We start from the raw sequence: 22228 nt of genomic DNA, 5'->3' as shown, positions 1-22228 counted from the left end.
ACTGAATCAGAGAGCAAAATGTCACTATTCGTGCATTTCTTTTTTATTTCTAGCTATCTATAGCTTTGACAATATTAATCTTACAGAGGTGAAGTCTACTTCTAGCACAGTGCAGCTCTTCATGAGCAATTTTCACTGGCACATTAAGAAAGCTGTGACATAGCTGTTTACATATTGCCAGTAAATTTGGTCTTGCACTCTTACCACATTGAGGTCTTGTTCCATTAGTAAAATTTTGCATAGTAGCAAATATAATTTTTGAAGTAAGTACAATAGCTAAAAATGTTTATAGACAGCCTTTAATGTAATGCTCTTGGACTGGGCTTGATACTGTATGGTATGGTATGGTGATAAGAGCAAAGAATTAGGAAAAATGCTATTGTGGGCACAGTGAAACTCATTGCAATGCGGTTCAGGATCTTGCTAGTGTAATGTTTATGGATATGGTTTATGTGTAACTTAGTGAAACATCTTAAAAATGCATTGTAGTTTGTATGTGCATAAAGCTGTCACATTATGAGATTTTTGTAATACCAGTTATGAAAAATGTAATGTATCTCACAAGAGGTGGCTGRTACTGCCACTGGCACTTCTGACAGTCAGGCTGTGTACCTCCATCTCATCCCTGATGTTTGAAAACTTTTTGGTCAGTGTAGAGCTTAGGTGATTATATGAACCATGTGGGAACAGGAAACATCTGAAGAGTGTTTTTCTGTTTGTGCTAAACAGAGTGAGGACTAATTGAAATGTACTACCAAGGAAGACTAAACAACAAGTGTCTGGATCTTTTTTTSGTTATTATTTACCCGATATTGTTGAAACTCCCAGCATCTTTCAAATACACAATGTTCTCTTGGATCATAACATTCCTTTGTTATGTGGACTTATTTATAAAATAAGCATAAGTAAGCATGTGGGRCTTAGTTGTATTAGTTCCCCATACATCTGAGTAGTCTTTGCTCATGGTAAGTATTTTCAAAGAGCTTAAATTGTTTTGCATAATGGCAAAAATTTCCTTGGCATTTGCACCCTGGCCTCGTGAAAGCTTAGTTAGGACTTTATGTGCCAATGCACACAGAAGCTCTCTGATCATCTGGGTGTCTGCCCACGGGAAAACGTAAAGGACAGAGGGGGTCCTGTTGACTTCTGTAGGGCTACTGTGCACTCAAAGCATGCGTGTGGTGCCTCGCTGAGCAGAGGTCCATGTTGTAGACTGTGCAGTGTGCAACTGTACGAACCCGATCCGAGATCTGCTGTGTGTGGTGCTGGCAATGTGTGCATTCAGAACAAGAATTCCTACTGGCAGAATAAACCACTGCATTTTATTGTCTCCTGGAAATAGACCCAGCAAAGTACAAGTGGTCAGCTTCTCAAAGGGCACACCTAAATATATCCTTGTTTTCAGAGATGGAGACGAACCCCCTCACAGGTGAATCACTCAACAACAATAACAAAGAAAAACCCCAGACAGGAATTTTATCCCGTCGCACCCAGACAAACAGCAGTGCTCAGTGTTGATGCTGTGGGCTGCAAGGTGCGATGTGCCGGGCTCTGTTTCCGCGCACGGTGCCTCAGCAGCCCTGTGCTCGGCCAMGGGCTATAATTAGATTAGCAGCCTGCTCAGCAGCGGTGCCAGCCTGCGAGCCTCAGCGAGCATGTGCTGGATTCTGCATGTGCCTCCCGCTTATTGGCGGCCGGGGTTGCTGCCTGCCGGTTTGATAGGTTTCCCCAGTAATCTTTATGCTGCATTACAGACATAGATACAGAGGTACTGCGTGCATGCAACGGGAGAGGTGCTCAGCTTGTAGCGTAAAAAGAAAGCCCACAGATGAAAGGCACCGGTCTTTGTTGCAAAGCATCAGTACTTAAGGACTGCTAGCTGGGAGCGGAGAGGTCAGTGAAGGAGTTCTACTTGGTAATTACTTTCAGGTCTTTATCTCTCCGGTAAAACAATCATGCATGAAATGAATACTGTTAATCATGTCATCTGTTTAATTTGATCTTGCTTTCGTTAATATCATGTATAGTCCGGTGGGAGAGCCATCAGATTGCAAAACATATCATTACAGTGGATTCAGTTCAAAAATAGAGTGCATTTATATGAGAATATTGCTTTCATTTGAAATTTTGAGCCTGTGCATGGGAGTGTTTTTACTGGTTGCCTTTTGTTATGCTAATGGAAATATTTCTCTTATTGGAATGTTTTCTGCTGTGCAATTGAATTAGAGCATTTGTAACTATTAGCATATGAAGATAAATATGTAAATAGTGATTAATTTAAAGAATAATTTTGTGAAGTATTCTTTAATATGATCACAGCAATAACTATCTTGATGGCTCTCTTGTAACAAGGTAGAGGGATGAGGAGTAATATGCTATTGTTCTTTCAACAAAGATGCTGGAGCCTTCATGTTTGGGTGGATTCTTTGTTTCATCTACTGGGTTTTATTTTAAGTGGCTTTCAAAATGAAACTAAAGCTATTCAGCCTGGTAGATTTCAATATATCCTTTGCTTGCACATACATGTATTTTAGACATATTTATTGTTCTCAGAGGCTGAATTTTGGCCCAAAGCCTTGTTTATTGTGAGAACTGCCTTCAGCAGTAGRAAGAAACAAGATATATATATAAATGCCAATCTTCTAATCTGTGATTCTGAGATTATTACAGTATTTATCATAGCGTCATACTCATTTAAGTTCTTTTCATACTTGACCTACGCATCAATTGATCACAACTTTTTCTATAAAAAGCATGCATATTTAATGAGAACATTCTACAGTGAAAGCTGTGCAGAACAAAAGAAAGCAAGTGTGAAGTATTTTTTAAAAGTCTCATAATGTAGTCATGACTCATTTGATGAGTTTTGAATATTAAGGCTGACTGGTGAGACTTCAGAGTTAATGCCCTTGTCTGTGTCAGACTCCGGAGCCCACATGAACTTGTATATTAAGTCACCAGTCATCTGGCTGGCTGGCTGCCACCATGCGTCCGAGGTACGAGTAGATTGTCTCAGCCAGGATCAGAAAGGTGTTAGGAACAGGAGCTATTTTGGTATTAGTCTTCATTCTTCCCTCTGCACTTATCCTTGAAGAGGTTTTTAATACTGTATAAGACAAAGCAAAATKTAGGTTGTTCCTCGATGAAGTATGTGGTGTGAAACTGTGTTATCTTCTGAGTAGATACCCTAAAATGTGAGCATTTGTKCAGTTACTAACTTCATGTGGCAATGGGTACAACAAAGACACACGCTTTATTATTTTTAATAGTGTTTTCAAGCAGAAGACTATTTGGGAGGTTTAACCACAGCTGGTACATAACAGTTTGTTTWAATTTTTACTGTTGAATAAAACAGTTAATTTAATATCTGTTTTAGTCAACAGTAAATTTTTCCCATGTTCCAAGAGTTGTTTTTGAAAGTTGTTTTCCTTTAGGTAGACTTGGAAAATGGCATTTTTGCATTGTAACAGTTAAACCTGGACAGGGAGGACTCAGGATGTGAAGGCATGTTGTTCTTGAGCTGTTTCATATTCCCTCATTGCCACAAGTAGTGGCCAATGTAGTAGCCAAAAGTGTTTTAAAGATGCTCTAAGCTGATTTATGCCTTCTGCCTTTTTTTAGCTGAGGCTCACCTTAAGTAATTCATCTATGTTTTTTGTAACATTTGTCTCAGTATCCCATGAAGGAGAAACTAAAATCAGTGTTAATGATAATGAAATGTAGAAGGTAATATCCTTGGCTGAATTACATATTTGGCATATCCAGACAGTGGGTTTTCCAGAGAGGAGGGGCTGATGTTTTCTACTCCATGTATTAGGCTATCCTTATTTGTAAGTTACATAAAGCATGTCTGGAAGAATGCTGTAAAAGTTATCATATTTTTGGTGGTGGATACAGGTAATACCACCACCCACTTGAACTGAAATGCTGCACTAGCAGCTAACTATTCAGGTTTGGATGTCTCTGMCTCCAGAAAGAGCTGTGATGATCTATGCAAGCATCAGAAGGAAACGTGACAGTAGTGAAACTAGAACTGGTGACCATGTAATTTACAATTGCAATATCTTAACAGCAAGGAATATGCTACTTTGTTACTGCTTCATTTTGTTACAACCTCATTTTTCTTCTAGGTAAACTAAGAAAACAAATTGAAGCAACAGTTTGTGTGGATTACTCTCTAAAATGTTGTCATCCTTGTTACTATCAGCATATTTTGACTATAACCAGTGTATTGCTCCAGGAAATATAACACACTTCAGATTATTATCAATGTGATTTTATATTCAAGATTTGTCAGTGAGTTTCTTGATATAAAAGTGTTTAATTAGTCCTTTGTCAGATGTGTGCATTACATGTTTGTTTTGTGCCTCTGTGAACCAGTCTCACCTCTGTTTTGTTGTCCTGTAGTTAAGTCTCCCAAGTCCTTTATCATGAGAAAAGGAAACTTTTCTTTCCCAACAGGAATACAGTATGTATGTGTATATACATATGTATGGTAAAGGCACGAAAGTATGTTGTGAAAATCAAGATCTCAAGTGTTTATATATGTATGTAAATATGTATAAATAGATATATATTTTCTACCGTGTTACTCCAACATACATTTGTGTAGAAAACACTTTCAGTGTCATACCAGTATTCTCGTCAAAATCCAGTAGAAATACTCCTGAAAGAGTAATGTTAGAAACACTCGATTTGGCTGCTGGCTGGAGATGGGATATATGCAGTAAACTGAGTGGCTGTAATAAACAGTGCTGCACTAGCTTTTCCCTATTAAGATATTATGTCTTTTTACTGCTGTGCATATAAGTGAATTTTGCATTACTTAAACCCGTACCAAGTCTAAAGGGGAAAGATGATACTTAAGGTTAATGCATTTTTTTTGTAGCCTGTTAGCAATGAAAGAGATACTCCAGCAAAAGTCATAGGGATTTAAAGTATTACCGCGGTGTTTATTTTGCAGGATTTGTACTTACATGCCTTACAGTTTTAAGTCGAGTAGCAGCAAGTGATATATGCATAAAGGTTTATATTAGAATTAGRAAAGTGACATCGTGCCCTAAAGCTCCTTTTTGCTTTTCCTCTGTTTTTGGAACCAGCTTCAGTTATTACTTTGCTGATGAAGTGACTGTCTGCTTAAATGGTCAAGACATTCAATAGCCCGTTTGTAAATGCTTATTATGACACTTTGAGAGTTCCGAGGAAATCAATAGCCTGTTTTCTGTATTTTGTTGAGTGAAAGTCATTCATTCTTCAAATCTGAAAACTTTTGGGCTGGATGGYGTGAAGGCGTAGGATGAAACCTCTCGGTGGAGATTCCCTCTGTTGCCTCAGCACATGTGCATCAGTTTAGGAAGGCCTTACTGTTGTGCCATTCTTCCCATACCAGTGCAGCAGCACTATTTAAATGGGGTCCAAAATGTGACTTCTGTATGCAGACAGCTGTTGCTCTGGTTCAGGGTCATGTGTCCTCCCATGCCCTGGAACTGGGCACAGGAGAGCCAGTGGCAGGGAATGTCTGCCCTGCCCTGCCTTCTCCTTCTGCCAGGCTCTGCTTGCCTCGCACAAGTTATCCTGTGGATTTAGAAACTGGATGGATGAAATATGGCTAGCTTTGGGCAGCTGAGTGTCAAACATTTGCAGTGTTGAGAGTAGGGGTGTGTTTTACAGAACAGGGAGCGAAAGTGGCTCTTTCTTGCAGTTCTCACAGTGGTATGGTGAATTAAAAGCAAAATGGATATTAATTTTTTTACACTTAATCTCCTGTTATGATTAATTTTAATTGCTCTTAAATGTATTACCTTCATGGTTAAGTGTGACTTGATAGATTAAATGCAGAATACAACCAGCAAATAGTAATCCTGGATGCCATTGTCTGCATCCAATCCTGATAATGAGATTTCTGTCTTAATTTCATGTTATCTTTCATGGATGTGCTTCAGCCACCTGTTGGCATAAATACTTGTTACATCTTTCCCTGAAGCACCTTGAGCTTCCAACCCAGATCCTCACTTTGTATGTCATCTTTAAACCTGAATTGTCCATTCAATAACAGATGTCATTTGTGCCCTGTCATGCAGCTGTCACATAYTTCTGTATTGTATTGGTTTATTAATTGAAACAATATTTATGCATTGATGACAATCCTGTGGCCATCCACATATTTGGCTGCTTTTCCGTTGGGTATTGTGGAATACTTTTATTGTGTCAACCACACCTGCCYGAATGTGTGTATTACAAAAACCCCAATTAAGGGAAAAGAAGGATATTAAATTCTGCCTTTCTTTTAAGAGAGCTTAGTGTTGTGAAAGTGGGTAGACTAAGCCAAAGGTTGTTCTAATTCCTGATTAGGAAGTCTGTAGAACCAATTCTTCAGCAAAGTGATGCACTGTGTCATGGTACTTGTACGGTTTGCTAGTGCTGTTTAACTGGAGATATGAATAAAATAAATGTGAATAGTTAAATTTGCACTGGTATGCACATTTTCACAAGCTTGTGAATATTTGCTCTTTCATCTACTTAGGGTCCTTTAGAGTCTGTGGTTATAATTGGGTTTTTTAAAGTCCGAGTACTGGTTTTGTATATAATGTTACAGAAGGAGAGATGCTAATACCGTGTGGTGTGTTGGCCTATAATACAAAAGCATAGTATGATAAAGTGCCTGTGCCAGAATGTTTCCTGCCTGTCTAATCTAGGCAGAAAAAGGCTAGAGTTGAAGGGAGAAACAGAGACAATAAAGATGAATTATCTTTTCTGTGACCACAAACTGTGGAGTTGCAAGGTAGACTGAACAGTCTGTTCTTTAGGATTATAAACCATCACTGCAAATACCTTTACAAAGAGTGAAAAATACAAGATCAGTGTAACTATTCCTGTCTATATAAGCACTTACAATACAAACTTCCCAGGGGAAGGAAGATTTCCTTCTGTCTCAATGTCATAATTGTCACTGGGTATTTTGGGCATTGCAGTTATCTGGAAATGGGTGTGCAGCTTTGTGTTTCTACTGTGACATTACAACAGCAGTCTAGTCAGAAGATATATGAGGGATGTGATAAATTACATCCCTTCCTCTTCCATTACTGTTGTAATCTCTGGTTCTGTCCCATGTGGTGTCCCCTWTTATCCTTTAGCATATTGTGGAGTGCAGAGGTTTCTATAGTGGCCCCTACCTCTCCAGGACTGGGTAAAGCCTGACAGAGGCASTGCAATTGCTGTATATTTTCTATGCAAGACAGGTAGCATGGAGGGTGCAGCAGAAAAGGACCTCAAAATAGGATGGTGTCATTGTCCTCCWGTGTTTTGGCACTTCATCTTTCTTTTTGCCACAGTTCTCCCCTCCTTGCTGCCACCACCTTTCTAAATTCGTCTGCTCCATTTTTCCATTTAAATAAACTCTTCTTTTATTGCTACTTTCTCTCTCTGGCCTTTCAGTTTCTACCTGCCATTCAACCTTGTGCTCTTTGACATCTTTGCAGCCACCTCTCCCTTTTTGGGAGGTGGACATCTGTTCTGGTTTCAGCTAGGGTAGTTAATTTCCTCCACAGTGGCTGGTGTGGGGCTGTGTTTGGGATTTGTGCTGAACACASTGGTGATGATAATACAGAGATGTTTTTGTTATCACTCAGCAGGGCTTGCACAGAGCCGAGGTCTTTTCTGCTTTTGGCGCTGCCGCTCRGGAGGAGGCTGGGGGTGCATGGGAGGGTGGGAGGAGACACAGCCAGGACAGGTGACCCAACTGACCAAAGGGATGTCCAGCCCATGTGGCATCATGTTCAGGATATAAGATGGGGGGAAGAAGGAGGAAGGGGCCACATTTGGAGTGRTGGCGTTTGTCTTTCCAAGTCACCATTACATGTGATGGGCCCTGCCCTCCTGGAGGGCTGAACACCTGCCTGCCCATGGGAAGCAACAAAGTAATTCTTTGTTTTGTTTTCTCTATTAAACTGTCCTTATCTCAGCCCATGAGTTTTCCAGCTTTTGCCCTTCCAATTCTCTCCCTGATCCTGCTGGTGGGGGAGTGAGCAAGCAGCTGCTCGTGGGGCTTGGCTGCTGACTGGAGTTAAACCATAACAATATTCAAAAAATTATTTATGCAGAGCTGCCCAAGGACATCACACAGGTGAAGAATGTAAGTTCTCTAACAAAGGTGTTTGATATTTTTAGTTATTATGTATTTATTTGTTGGAGCAAGATGTCCTTGGCTTCTGCTTGGATAGCTCATTCTGACAAATACAAATCGTACCCCTGACCTTTTCAAGTCTGACATATCTGCCTTTTTTCTCTCAGCTGGTTAGCTCTTTACTGGAAGCAAGCATCTCCGTTCATCTTCCTGTCATCTCTAGATCAGGCCTTTCTCAAGTGATTTATGAGCTTTACTGTCTATTTTCTGCAAACAGGGCTCCTTTCCATCATGCCTTCATGTAGGTACCGCCCCACCCGTGGGTCTGTAAGAGCTTGACCCAAGGAGCTGCTTCTGCTCCTCCTGCTCTTCCAAGGTGTCTCAGACAGTTGTGGCGCATTACTGACCTAAATTTTGACGGTTTCACTGATGCCTGCAAGGCTTCAAGATGTGTGGGTACTTAACTGCCTTAAAGTCACATTTGTTTTGCTCTTGGTCCTTTGCTGGCACTTGGCACATTTGCCGCACTGGGTGCCTAAAGGTTCCTGCCACAGCTGTCCACTGGGAAAAGGTTTTGCAGACTGTCTWCATTAAATCCTCACAGAACAACAGCCAAGCTCCCATCCTGTGCTAAAGTATACAGGATTTGGGTTCTTCATCTGTAATGTGACTTGATGAGGACTGTTTTTCTATGGTATGTGTAGAAAAATTGCTATCAACTCTGATTTTGAGCTCTCTAAAGAGACAGAGTTTTTCCAGTTTTTCCAAGTATTTTTCTTTATGCTAGAAAACAACTTACTTATACTTTCATACTTTATTTTAGCATTAAGTACTTGAGCCTAAATTTGCAGCAAAAGCATGTCTGCAGCTAACTCCTAAAACACATCCATTCTTAAAAGACATTACGGATACTAAATCCATCTGGTGTTGAATTACCATTGATTATTTATAACTACTCTTGCTGCTGGCTTTGTGGAACATAGTCCTGGAAGCATTAGGATCCTTAGGATCCTATACAGAGCTTTTTTTTTTGTTCCTGCTTTTCACTAAAATTGATTATGGAATTATTGAACTCTATAAGCACCTGTTTAGTGGGGAGTAAAGAACACATAGCCAGGCTCTTAGTGGTTTCCCATCATAGGACAGGAGGAAATGGGCACAAACTGAAGTATGGGCAATTCCATTTAAATGTGAGCAAATCCTTTTATTCTGAGGGTGGTCAAACAGGCACAGGTTGCCTTGAGARGTTGTGAAATCTTTATCCTTGGGGATTTTCAGAACCCAACTGAGATATGGTCCTGGGCCACCTGCTCTAGGTGGCYCTGCTTTCAGCAAGGGCTTGGACTAGACAGGCTCCAGAGGTGCCTTCCAGCCTCAGCTGTTGTGATTCTGTTATAGAAGTCTTTCTYTCTATAGAAGAACAGCAGACCAAGYAGGCCTTGCAAGTCTAGGCAAGTTATTTTTTYCTATATCTGTTCTGCTATCCAAGTAGTATAGTATTTTGTACCTGGGTATACTCTAGGTATGACTGTACAAATGTAAAGGTATATATATACCTACYTATTTCTTTCTCTAGTGTAAACGTACTTAGAAACTAGGACAGGCTGCAGAATATCAGAGATGGAAAAGGGAGAAGTAGAGTGTTTATATATATATATATTCTTTTAAATATCCTAATCATGTTTTATACAGGCCACACATGCTTTATGCATCCATTGCAGGTTTTTTTCCCTTCCCCATAAATATGCTACATCTGTATAGTAGAAAAAYGCTGGATAAAATTGCTTTAAAGAAAGCTTTATTTTCATTAGATGATTTCTCTTGGGCACTACTTACACATAATTTCATCTCTGCTCTRGTGTACATTGTGTGTAAGTGGGCACAGATCATCCAGGAGGAGATCCGGAGGAGAGAAAGCAGAGTGCAAAATGGTCAGAAGAGGGAGGTTTACCCTCAAAATGGTATAGCTCCAAATTAAGCAGTAGACATGTAAAAACTGGCCTGAGTTTATGTATCTATTTCGAGTACTCGATTCTTTGGATTTGTATAAATACTTTTTGGAGTGCTACAATTACAGCTTTCGGGTATTCAGCCCTATTTCTGCGGCCCACAGCTGTGTCTGTTTTGGGATGTTCTTGAGAACAGGAAAGCTGGACAAGGCTGACTGCTAAAATTACATGTGGTCTCTTGGCCTATAGAAATGAAACGTGAAGTGATCCTCGGGGTTAGTGTTGGAGGAAGCTGTTGTGAGCATCCTTTGTAGCATGAATTGGATGCTTTGTGGGAAAAGGAGACAGTTCTTCATCAGTCCCTTCAAAGCCATGAATCTTGCCTTATATAATTAACACATTTTCTTCAACCCATGTTAAAGTCAATTTCCCCCCTTGTTGAAATGATGAGTGTCATTAGTATTATTGTTTGGGGTTGAAGACATTTTCTTTGTTTAGATTTTGGCCAAGATAAGTGACATTCAGASTTGAGGTTTGTATATATAAAGTTGAAAAAACCATTGTCTTTGTTCCCATAATSATTAGGATTTTTATTTGTTTAAGTAAATGGCAATGCCATGTTCTCTCTTCTGATGCTTCATGGTCAAATATGGTGTGGGGTTTAGTTTTTGTTGCWTGTTCAGGTTTTGAAGTAAGTTCTTAGAAATGCACTTGCAAAAATTACTATTGTAGTAATAATAAAATCTGTTTTGAAGATGAAAGAAACCARTCTCTTGTTCTGAGAGCTTGCTTAGTTCCATGCTCAACACACCAGCTTCAATCACAGCCACTAGGAAGTTCAGAAACTTYTTTTTGCTGTTGAATTTTCAAAAATTAATCTGACAAACCCTTTAATCCTTATTAACTATAGTATTCATTTTAGTTTAGCAGTTATGCCTTTTACACTTGAATAGATTACTTTCTTGGTCCAATGCAGTTGTCTTTTGAAAATCATTTAGAGGTATCCACTGGTAGTGAAGTTGTCTTGTCAGATATCACAGACATGCAGGAAGAATGAATGGGTTTGCACTCTCAGGTTTAGTCTCCCTTCCCTGCTCTTCTTTACTTCCTTACCTGTGTGTTTTTAATCATTCCTCCCTCTCTCTCTCTCCCAGCCCCTTCTCTTCCCAAATCTRTGCTCATGTTTGCTGTGATTTTCAATTTCTAGGACTGCTGTGCTATATGAAGTAAGAAGAAAAAGTACTGTTCATATTTTAAAGTGTGAAACTTGCTTTTCATTTCCTTTTCACGATATATCTGGAAATGTTCAAATGTTTGATGTGACATTCTTCAGATGGGACCTGCCTGTAACTGCAGCTGCCCTGCAAGTCAGAGGTTGGCTCAGTGCTGCCAGCAGTGAGTGAGCACAGGCTGTCACCAGTGTAACCATTGCTTTTTTGCATGGTTCTGCCCTTCCCAGCTCCACAGGGAAGAGACTGGGGAATTGTCAGAAGTTGCTCCTGTTCGGCTACTTGGAGTATTGACACTGTGTTCCCCAAGGGAGCATTTACTCGAAGCTTACTAGGTTTACTTTAGGAAGTTGATGTCAGACCTTCAAAATGGAYTTAGCAATAGCGCCTTCAACATGTACCAGGGTGTGAGTTTCCTGCTTTTCCTCACAGTTGGAAAAGAGTTTTCATTAAGTGTGAAGATGTTGGATGAGCTSCTTTTTTAGTCTCATCTTCCTGAAACCTGCCAGTTGGAGGATCCTGTCACCCCAAGCCCAGTGGTGATGAAACAACAGTTGCAGCTTCCACAAAGGGGCTTTTCTTAAAAGCGCTGTAACAGAAGTGTGACTTCTTGACATCATTGCAATAGCTTGAGATTGTTGCAATATTTGGTTTCTTTCAGCCAGAGGTACCAATCAGAACATGATTCCGTACCTTGTACTACTGCATCAGTGCCCTTGCTTTGCTGTGGAAAGATTTGGAAGCTCTCAGTGTTTTTGTAAAGAGGAGAGGAACCAAGTCAATGTTATGCTTTTGGGGACTCCATTTGAGGTTTGTCTTCAAAATGAAATGTTGTTGCATTTAGAAAATAAGTTGCTAAGACTAAGAAACAGGTGGATGAGGTTAATTTTTACTACTGGTTTATTTCAATTTTTTCACACCTGTGGGAGAAGTCAGGTGGCCCAGTTACAAATGCGGAACTGATGCAGCCTCAAAAATGTAATTGCATTTTTCCTTCTCAAAGAGCAAAACCATACTAAGAGTAATTCTGGTTCAGTCCCCATTGTATCTAGCATGATTTTAGCATCATTTTGGAATCCAGGGGGATTTTGCTATTTCATATGAGCTGTCACCTGAGGTGACTTCTACTTCCTTAAATGTACTCTCTCTTGAAACTTAAGTCCTTAAATAGTCTGTGTAAGTTTTGAGTGCTCGTGTTACCTCTGATATAGATAGATTTAAACTTTTATTTCTGTACAGATGTGGGGTTTGTCTGTGTAATTTTAAAGTACATGAAAACAGGGTTAGCATTAATATCTCTTTCAAGTTGTCCTCTGCTTAGTTGGAATCTTTAATTTGCTTTAATTGCCTGAAGTGTCCCAATATTTCTTATAGATAAAGGTCACTTTTCTTGTGTAGAAAGTGCAATTTCTGTCAAGTTAGTCTACGGAGAGCCTTATGCCTTRAGGAGCCTTTATGATGATCTTCCCAGACAAAGTAGCACTTAGACCACTGTCATMATTTCTCCATAAAGTAAAAATTCTGCAATCCATTTGAATCAGAAAATATCTTTTCTTTCCTATTAATCTTTTACAATAATAATAATRATGAAAACTGCAGATGTAAACAAAGCCAGTCATCAACACATACCATCGCAGTGGAATAAAAACTTACCAGTCCTTCCTGCCCCTATTTTATTTCTTCCAAGGTTCTCGTAAGCAAGGAAAGCCCATATTTTCCCAGTGTAGCTCGTCTGAGATGCAGGCTTCTCTATCTGCCCATGCTGTGAAATCTGCCATCCATGTGTCTCATCCTGCTACTGAAGGACTGTGTTGTCACTTTCCTAGCCTGGATGAAAGCAGCCTTGTCCCACTTACATCAGTTCTCAATATTGCYTGAAAGAGCATTTCCCAAGCCTGTGACTTTGATCATATCACCTGTCTTTACATCTTTTGTTGGTTCCTTCTCTGTTGTGCCCAGTATTGAAACTCTTGGTAAGATATCCTAACATCTTCCATTTATTACCAAAATTTTTGGTTTCTTGTCTTCATAATGTTGTTCTAAGTCACCTCGTTGTTATGTGCTTTGTTTTGCATCCCTTCCACCTGGGAAGAGCTAATATTGTTTAAATAAATTCAGTGTACTGCACTGTGTTATGGTCTTATTTTAATTGACCTCTTATCACCAGGCAATCTTGCTAAATGGTTGGTTACCTTCAATTAAGACCTTAGAATGAAAAAGATCATCTCAGAAGGACCTGTGTTTGTGCTTTTAACAGTGCATCTGCAGAATCATATCTGCTGGGAAGACTCTCCTGTGCAGATGATAGGCAGAGGCTTGTAATGCAACAGAAACTTGCTGTGGTGTCACTGATTACAGAGAACAAGTCTAGTCTAGTGGCATTACTAGATGAATGGATTTGTYTGCAATGAGAAATACCATCAGTTACAAAAACGAAGTGTTCTGGGAAGGAAGATAAAGTATAGCATTCATACAAGATAAAGGACATCTTAAAGGATAATAAAACAAAATATAACATGTTATGGAGATATTTGGTATGGAAGGTATTAAATCAACTCCATATGGGTTTTCTGGAGCTTCACGAAATGATTTGTGCACATCTGATGCTGTGGGAGCAAAAGGAGCCATGTCATTTGTGACCCAGCTTGGGTGATGGAGGTCCTTCTCTGCTGTCTGTGGAAGGGACAGGATACATGACTTTTATGTGGCTGCAGTTTGGCTGTGTTGCTGTACTTGGAAGGCWGTTTCTGACCCTAACTCCTATACTGGTTACAAATGGTCTAATTTCCAGCAYAAATTTTTGCTTTTAGTTAGCAGCATTTTCTGTACTAATAACTTCAAATCCGTTGCACTGCAGTGTGCTAGGGGAGTTTTCCTCCCTCCATATGTGGTCTTCTATGAAGTAAAACATCTGTAAAAAAAAAAGGGGCTTTTTTCAAGCATAGCTCCCTTGCATCAGCTTTTCAAGTTTAAATAAATTATATGTGGCAGTCTACAGAAGAGTGGTGGAAAAATCATTGTTYCACACGAAAACCTGTGTGTACATGCACACACACACACATATGTGTATATATATAGATATAAACTTTCAAAATATGAAAACATTTGTCATGACAATGATGTGTGATCACAAAGCCCAAAGGTTTTGTGCAATTTGGCCAGTGCTTCCCACCGAAACTGATAACATGTGGGAGTTGCCTATAATGGTCACTGCCTATACATTGCATGGCTTGGGGAGAAACCTSGTCTCTGCCACAGGAGGGCAAGCTCAGGGACAGATTGTCAATCTCAGTTGCTTAGTGAGATACTTGTGGTTTGTTTATGTGTGGTAACCGAGGAAAGGGTGTAGCTGGCATCTTTGCAATTAAAAATAATCTCATCACCAGCACATGGGTGCTTTGCTGTGCCTTCCTGTAGTTTGGGGGGGTGGGTCGTGGAATGGATAAGAAAGCAGCAGCTGGAAGCAGGTTTGAAAGATGAGGAGGGACATGCTGCTGTTGGGTCTGAGCTGGTGTGTTCCTCATGTACCTATCGGGCTGTTGAGAGGTGTGTGTGCCAGTCCATTGACTGAAATCTCTTGAGATTTGCTAGTGGTTGCTAAGCAACTGCAAAACACTTCAAAATGGGATTTCTTTCCTAATCCATGGACTGCTCTTGCAGCAGCTAGTGGAGAGGGGAAGTGAGGAGTACAGTGGCCCACCTCCATCCTTCCACATGTCACTGCCRAGGTGATGGAGAAGCACCCAGTCTTGTACTGTGCTCTCCTTGCAAATTCACAACTCTTTAACATTGCCCCAGCAATTTCTTTTTTTTTTTTTTTTACATGAACATAAATATTGCTCTTGGCAAGAGAAGATTCTTTTTTTGAGACATGCTTTTGACTAGCAGCGAAATATACTGGTGAAACTTTGGTGTTTTAAGGAAGACAGTCAGTTGTGCAGCAAGGGGACATAAAATGCGAGGTCTGCTGATGATGCTCCATAAGTGCTCTCCATGCTCAAAGGACAGGTACACTCTCAGTGTTGTCATCAATAAAAATAACTTTAATTTTTACACCACCCCAGCAGTTCATGTACTATAAAAACAACCAGGCGTCTGAACCATTTTAGCAGTTGGTATTCCATCTATTAAGTCATAAATYCTACACTTGGTATTTCAAATCATTTCCTATAAATGATGTCTTACATGTAAGGATTATGTTCAAGTGATTGCAGCTTGAAATTGGCTGGTGTCTCATGCATTTTTATCAGAAAAATACAATGTCATCGTTGGCAGTAGTTTAGTTTTGGTATTTGATTTGTTTTCAAGCACCTTACTTTTACAAGTCATGTATTGGTTTTTGGCAGAAAGGCAGCTGCTTGGTATTCAGAGCCACTAGATTTTGCAGTAACAGTTGTTGGTTCTGGTCCTTATTGGTTTTTCTTTCCAATTAAGATGCAGCTGTTATGACTTCTGGAGTGAGGGAGGATTATTTTATCTAATGATGTAAATGGGAWAATCCTAAAGTAAGGATCTGTCCTTCAGAACAGCTGGGAAAAGACCAGGTTGTAAGACCTCAGTGTTTAGTGGGAAGTACCCCAGGCTGTGATTTTTGTGACAAACTGCATAAAAAGATCTGGTGTTTCTTTTCTCATGTAAATGGCAGAGAATTAATGATTCGGAGAAGATTATCCTAAAGGATTTTTCACACTGCGTCTTTTACAACWTAATAGGGGAATGTACAATTGCTAATGCCTTTGAACTTGGTTTTCTTGTGACATTTGGAGCACTTGAAGATATAGGGCTCTTTTACTTTTTAGGGAATAAAAATAAAATCGTGGTGGTTTTAACTTTTTTGCTCAGGTATGTGTTCAGTGCTGTATGTGAAAAACCCCTGAGCCACCTTTTGTTTTAGTTACAGCCCAAAAGCTGTAATCAGCAGAAGAGCAAGCCACACACACAAATCATTGCAGTGTACTGCAGACTGGACAATTCTGCTAAACCAGCCGTTTAAAGTTAGGAAGTAAAGCAGGCTGATGGTGGACAATGATTTGGGCTTTATGTGGAATTTCACTTTGGTGGCTCACTCATGCATGTGTTTTTTGACAATATTATAATATACTGTCACCAAACTCCATCCATACAGCAGAAAGTCACTTATGCCTTAATAAGTGCATCCACATTGGAAATCATGAGTTAAACTGTTGCACTGTATACACATACATAGAGAGATTGTGTGTGTACAGATTTTTTATATATATATATATATATATGTACATAGATATGCATATGCCACTACACACACACATATATAGTCTATTTAAATTGTTGTCCTCCTTTTTATCTTTGAGATGTGATTTTTTGGAAAGCTGGGGATGGAGTAGGGCGGGAATCCCAGGGTACTCTCTCATTTACTGTTGTTTTGTGTGACAAATGAAAAGGAGCAATTCTGGACTCATTTAAGTCTTTTTGGAAGGATTTGCATAGAGTCATTGGACACTATTTCTTCCTTTTCCTCCAGCTTTCTGGAAGGAATATAAATTATAGTAAGTTGTTTCAGTAGATTAATCGAATATACTTAGGCATTACCACTCAACTAGAAATAGCAGTATCATCTAGAAGAATAAAAACTAGTCAGCCAGATCAAAAGTAGAGAAGTTGGGTATTTGATGTATTCTCACACTAATAAAGGAAGCAAACATTCTTATTAATTTTCTCTAGCAAAAGTATATGTAACTTTACAAACCATTGAATTGAGAGATCAACTTTGAATGTCAGTGCTATTGTAAACTAATACGTCAAACTCTTATTGACACAASCATAAACCAATGACTTTTTCTCCGTTTCATTTCAGCTCATCARGAGTCAGAAATAAGTTCATATAACCTCAATATTTTTTTAGTTTTTCTTTTTATAAACAGCAAGACCACAGGAATATCCCAAGGAGGTTGGTACACCTTATGATACAAAAAATACACAATTAGATGCTATTTCTTAATAGAAAAGATCCAAAAACRGGTCTTCATGATTTTAATTCAAATACTTGATGTTGTTTGAATAAAGACTATTGCATGAAAATTTGCTGCATGGATGTGGCTCCCTGTCCACATGGGATCCTGTAGCAGCCCTTGTGCAAAGGCATGGGTTGGTGAGGTTGGCTGTACTGAGAGCATTTATTCTCATTGTGATGGTTTTCCTTTGGAGATGCAGACACTCATGCTTTTAACAAATCTGTGTGAATGTAGGACAGATACTCTGGTCTGTGTGGATGTGATGACCRTGAAGATGATGTCTTTTGAACACTGAACTTTATATGAGAATGTTTTTAACTTGAGTATTCTTGGTTTGAAGATGGTCTGATCTAGGATGGCAGGTTGACTTTTAGGGCATCCAACGCCATTTAACATGCTCCAGGGTATCAGAGACAGCAYGTTAGGCAGGATCCTGGTGTGGAAGAAGCTCTGAGAGTGTGGTGTCGCTGGGTTTTAAATAGTGTTGTGACAAGRAAAGAATGTCTTTTCTTTGGAAGCAGTCTGCAAAAGTAAAACCAGAGATGGGCTGTTAAAACTTTGTATGYCTGGGGACTGAAACTACAGCTACYCTTAGCAAGTCCTAAGAACTGCTTTTTGTTGCTGATGATGGCAGTTCTATTTCTGTTTGTTTATTCCTGAATGAAAAGCAAAACAGATTCTTAATAATAATTTTAGAAAGGTATAGAAATTGTAAAAATAATCATAAATAGTTAAAAGAACCAAATACAAACAAAGAAAAAAGCCCAATAAAACCTCAAAACTTAAAAAGCAAGAGTTTTTATAACTTGCTTGGTCACTAACTTGATTATAGTGGATGTATAAAAAGTGGTCCATTTTGGTAGTACATTATGTTACCATGGTAACATAGACATACTAATTTAGAAACCCTTTAGGCTAGCTTTGAAAACACGAACATTGCACAAGTATACCAAAACATGAAAAGACTTATTGTGAAAATAACTGCTAAATGTTTAGGATGAGCCCTCTGGATACATGTGGACTTTTCTTCCCCCAAAATTTCTGTTAGGATCCAGAATTGCTTATACTCGTAAAAATATATAAATCGGAATTATCTTTGTGGTTGCAGAGTGTGTCTTATTAAATCCTTTTGTTTTTCTCTTGGAATTGGACCTTGGGGTCCCATTGTGAAGGTGATGTTAGGTGCAGCTCCTTAGTCCCCCATCTACAGGGAGCTGTTATTAGAGGTATGTGCGTCATTCTCTTGGTATATGGACTAAATTGCACTTAGAATCCTGGRTGCTAACAGGTCCTGCATCATCTTGGTTGTGTGTGGTCACAGGTCTTTTTCAGTGCCTTCAGATTGTGYCAGTGAGTTTACTGCCATTTGATTTCTGCATATTTGAAAAAAATAGTTCTGTTGGGGTGCTGTGTAACTAGTATTGTGATACTCTCTTTATAAACAATCAAAACCAGTTGCCAGCAGTAGGGAGCATGCCTGTTACCTGTCATGGATAACTTCCTTGATGATAGAGAAATTTGTAGGCTCAATTCCTTGAACCTGTTCTTATAACACCCGCAAAGGTTGCCGTGAGCCCTCATTTCTGGCTGAGGCTGGTAAAAGCTGGAGTTCTGTGGCATTAGCCAGGCCTGTATGTGCCTGGGGTGATGATAAGTGATGGCCTTTCTCATTACAGGGAATTTTTGGCAAGAGTTTTTCATTCACAACAGAAAATAACATGTTTTTTCTGTTTTGTATCAATATATATGTGCGCACAACTGGATTTGTCACTTCTTTACCTAAATCAGTTTAAGTTAAGCAAAACCAATCTTAGCATGGGAAATAAGCATTATTTATTATATCTCGGTTGAACTGATTCTGCAGTCTAACTAAAGAAGACTTTTGCCTGAAAATAAATGACAAAAAGATTGGAATATCAAGAAATACAGTTAAAATAGAGATGACTGAACAGTAACCTCCTTTGCAGAAATATATTTAACCAAGTCTGCTTTGTAGCAACTTGGTGTACTTYTTGTTTCATGATAATTTCTTGATCCTTTTTTTGGGAATGGAGGTAGGTTTTAATCTGAATTTTTAAGTGGTACTAAATTGACAGGAATCAACAGGTAGGATTAGGTTGTAACACCAGCTTAGGCAATATRAGAGTGTTCTAGATTCTGAGCTTTTATTAAAAAGGAAAAAAGGAAAAGGCTTTTGGCACTCTTCTGGTCACAAGGAGTACTGTTAAATTGAGGGGGGAAACATCCCCAACCAAAACAAGGTGGTGCTGTGTTTGTACCAGGATTTCAAGCTTTCCCATCGTGATTATTGCTGTGCAGATATAAGTTTATAAGGAGTAATTAGTGCTGTGAACAGGGCATGTCATAGGCATTAACTGAAGCAGTTAAAATTATGATTTTAAAGAAAAGCTGAACAAAGCTAAAGGAAATCATGCATGTTTCTCCCAATTATAAATGCACTTGCAGTTGAGCCAGACTRCAAATCATGCTATTCCTACCTGTCTCCCCTGCCTCCTTTTGAGGAGACATTTTTTTTTAAACTGGATCAATTCTTTATCTTGATTTTGCTGCTCCCCTACAAGCCATTGCTCCAGTGAAGCCCAAGGCTCTTTCAGAGGAGAGAGAAAGGTCTTGCTGCCACATGAGAGGCAGRCAGAGCCGTGTTCCTGGTGGAACACAGCTCCCAGCTGCCTTTTTCAATTGCAGAAGGTGCCTGCAGCCACCCATCCTCATCACCATGCCTCTTCCCTTGGCAGCCTGACCCTGCCCAGACACACAGTGTTTAGTGTCCTGGTGATGTGCTCCTGGGCCAAAGTGGCTTCGTTTTAGGTCAGGGAGGTAACCTAAGGAAGCTGGTCTCAGACTGGGATGGGCTCCTGAGCAGATCCCAGGGGTTGGGGCATACACCCATGGGACCTTTCCAAGTGTCCTGGTGCTGGATGTAGCACTGGTGGGGATGGAGTGGGTGGGAACCCAGCCTCCTCTCGCTGGGATGGTGAAAGGTGGGCCATGTCTGAAGGCTGACTGTGCATGCTGGGTGGGGAGTGYGAGCTGGAGCTGCTGGGACCACAGCTGTGTGTTCCAGCCCAGCTCTACTCCCCCTTCCCCTGCAGCTTCCCGGCCCAGCCAGAGGCCGTGGCGTGGGGGAGCACGTGGCAGCTCRTGCTGCTGAGTTATCCCAGCTGTGCTTCAGCTGCTCCCTTTCCCCTGCAAGAGTAAATAAATATTTAGAGTTTGAATTGCATTACCTAGCAAGAACAATTTCCTTTTGTCATGTGCTTTTTTTCATGTGCTTTGCTCCTTATAGCTCACTAGCAGCAGCAATGACATTGGGGAATTATCTAGAGATAAAAAAAAAATTGTAAGTCTGTCTGGATGTACCGATCAAAAATACATTCTGACACCAGTAATTTGGTTTAAGAATTTGCATCATGCCTGAGCACCCCGTTTAGTTTGTCCAGTTCCATATTCCTTTGCTACTAAATGTTTTTTGTGGGTGTCTGAGAGGCTTTTCTCATTTCTGGTTGCTAGATAATCAGTATCCTATAGTTTTCCAAACATGAAACAGATTAGGGTGATTTTTATATAACCATAATCTAATAGATTTTAGAGGGCTTAGGGGAGGGATGGTAGTGGTTTCCTTCTTTTTTTCTTTTATTTCTGTGTTGAATTGTTGAGTTTGGTTTGGGTTTTTTTGTTGGGCTGTTGTTTTGATTTTGGAGGGTTTTGGGGGCTTGGTTATTTTGTTTGTTTSTCTTGTTTTGTTTTCTCTTTCTTTGCCTGCCTGCCAGATGAGACCAATGCAGGGAGACAAAACTGTGGTCTTTCTCCGCTTTGCAGCAGTGCAGAATGTGAAAGCAGAGGCTGTTTTGTGTCTTTCCGTGCCCCAAACCCAAATGCCTGCTTTCGGCATCCTGATCCGGGCTGTTTGTGAGCCAGYTTGTGGACTGGCAGTACAGGACATCCCTGTCCTCTCCTCATTCCTTCACCTAGAAGGATGATGTGGTTGCATCACCACCCGGCTGTCAGGGCTGCCCCTTCCTACAAAAATGGGGTGCTCTTACCCACAGTGCCTATGCCAGTGTCCTGTTTGGCACTTACTGTTTGGTTTTATGTACTAGTACGGTACAGACTGGCTGGATTTATGGGAGAGTGTTCCAGGCTTTTCCAAGCACTTTGCRTGGATAATTTTGTTGTTATTGTTGTATGCTCCTTTTCAACAGCGCATGTTTCCTCCTCACTCCAGTGTTCTTTTGTTTGGTTTATCCTAGCTTCCCTGAGCACCTGAGAAGTTAYTACTTCTTTGTGCACTCAGCAATTCTCCCCTTCAGGAAAGAGATGGCTTGCAGGGCTGGTCATTCAATTTTTGTTCCCAGTTCTAAGCTTTTATTTACTTATTCATAAATATTTGCCGTGCCTGATGAGACTGGGCTTGCTTTTGGTGTTGGTKACACAAGTTGCACAAGTTTTCTCACAGTCTAGTAAAGAGATAGACAGAAAACAGAGCTGTTRTCACAACTGGAATTAACATGCCATATGGTCCCTACACCTTTCTTTTCTATATTTGTCTGCTGCAGGAAATTATTGGAAACAGTCATCCATTTGCAAACTCAAGTCTTCAGTACAAATTCTTTCTTCCCCGACTTCCTGTTTTGTTTGCAGAGGCACTGTTGTTTTTGGATTAGCAAAAAAGACTCCTCAGGTGCTAAAAACAACCTAGCTGTAACTCTAGAAAGAATTATTTTCTGCAATTTCTTACTTTTTAAGCAGCAATGCTATTTAGTATTCCCAGTAGGTGGGCATCTCTGTCCTGTCTATTTTTCTTCAATACAGCACTGTAATCTCTGATCCATGGTTCGTTCACTGATGTTTTCTCCTCAGTTTGCAGCTTCCCATTGCTTTATTAACGAAGCCAGTCTAAGCTTATATAACTTTAAT

At 39.9% G+C, this 22228-nt stretch overlaps 1 protein-coding gene across 5 annotated transcripts in view; it reads left to right on the top strand.

Annotated features, from left to right (window-relative positions):
• FAM110B (family with sequence similarity 110 member B) overlaps window positions 1–22228 on the top strand; it is a 111960-nt gene that overhangs the window by 49458 nt on the left and 40274 nt on the right. Inside the window, exon 1 of one of the 5 annotated variants that reach the window (XM_057377205.1) lies at window positions 1896–1915. The exons of the other annotated variants lie outside the window; for them this stretch is intronic. The gene's annotated coding sequence lies outside the window, so the exon portion shown is untranslated. Of the gene's footprint in view, window positions 1–1895; window positions 1916–22228 lie in introns of those variants that run through there. 5 annotated transcript variants of the gene reach the window in all.

This window comes from Malurus melanocephalus, unplaced genomic scaffold, assembly GCF_030028575.1.
Source record: "Malurus melanocephalus ecotype Western Australia unplaced genomic scaffold, MMel_1.1 scaffold_306, whole genome shotgun sequence".
NCBI classification, from domain to species: Eukaryota; Metazoa; Chordata; class Aves; order Passeriformes; family Maluridae; genus Malurus; species Malurus melanocephalus.
The sequence above is the reverse complement of the archived record's forward strand: the minus strand, read 5'-3'. Positions and strand labels throughout refer to the sequence as shown.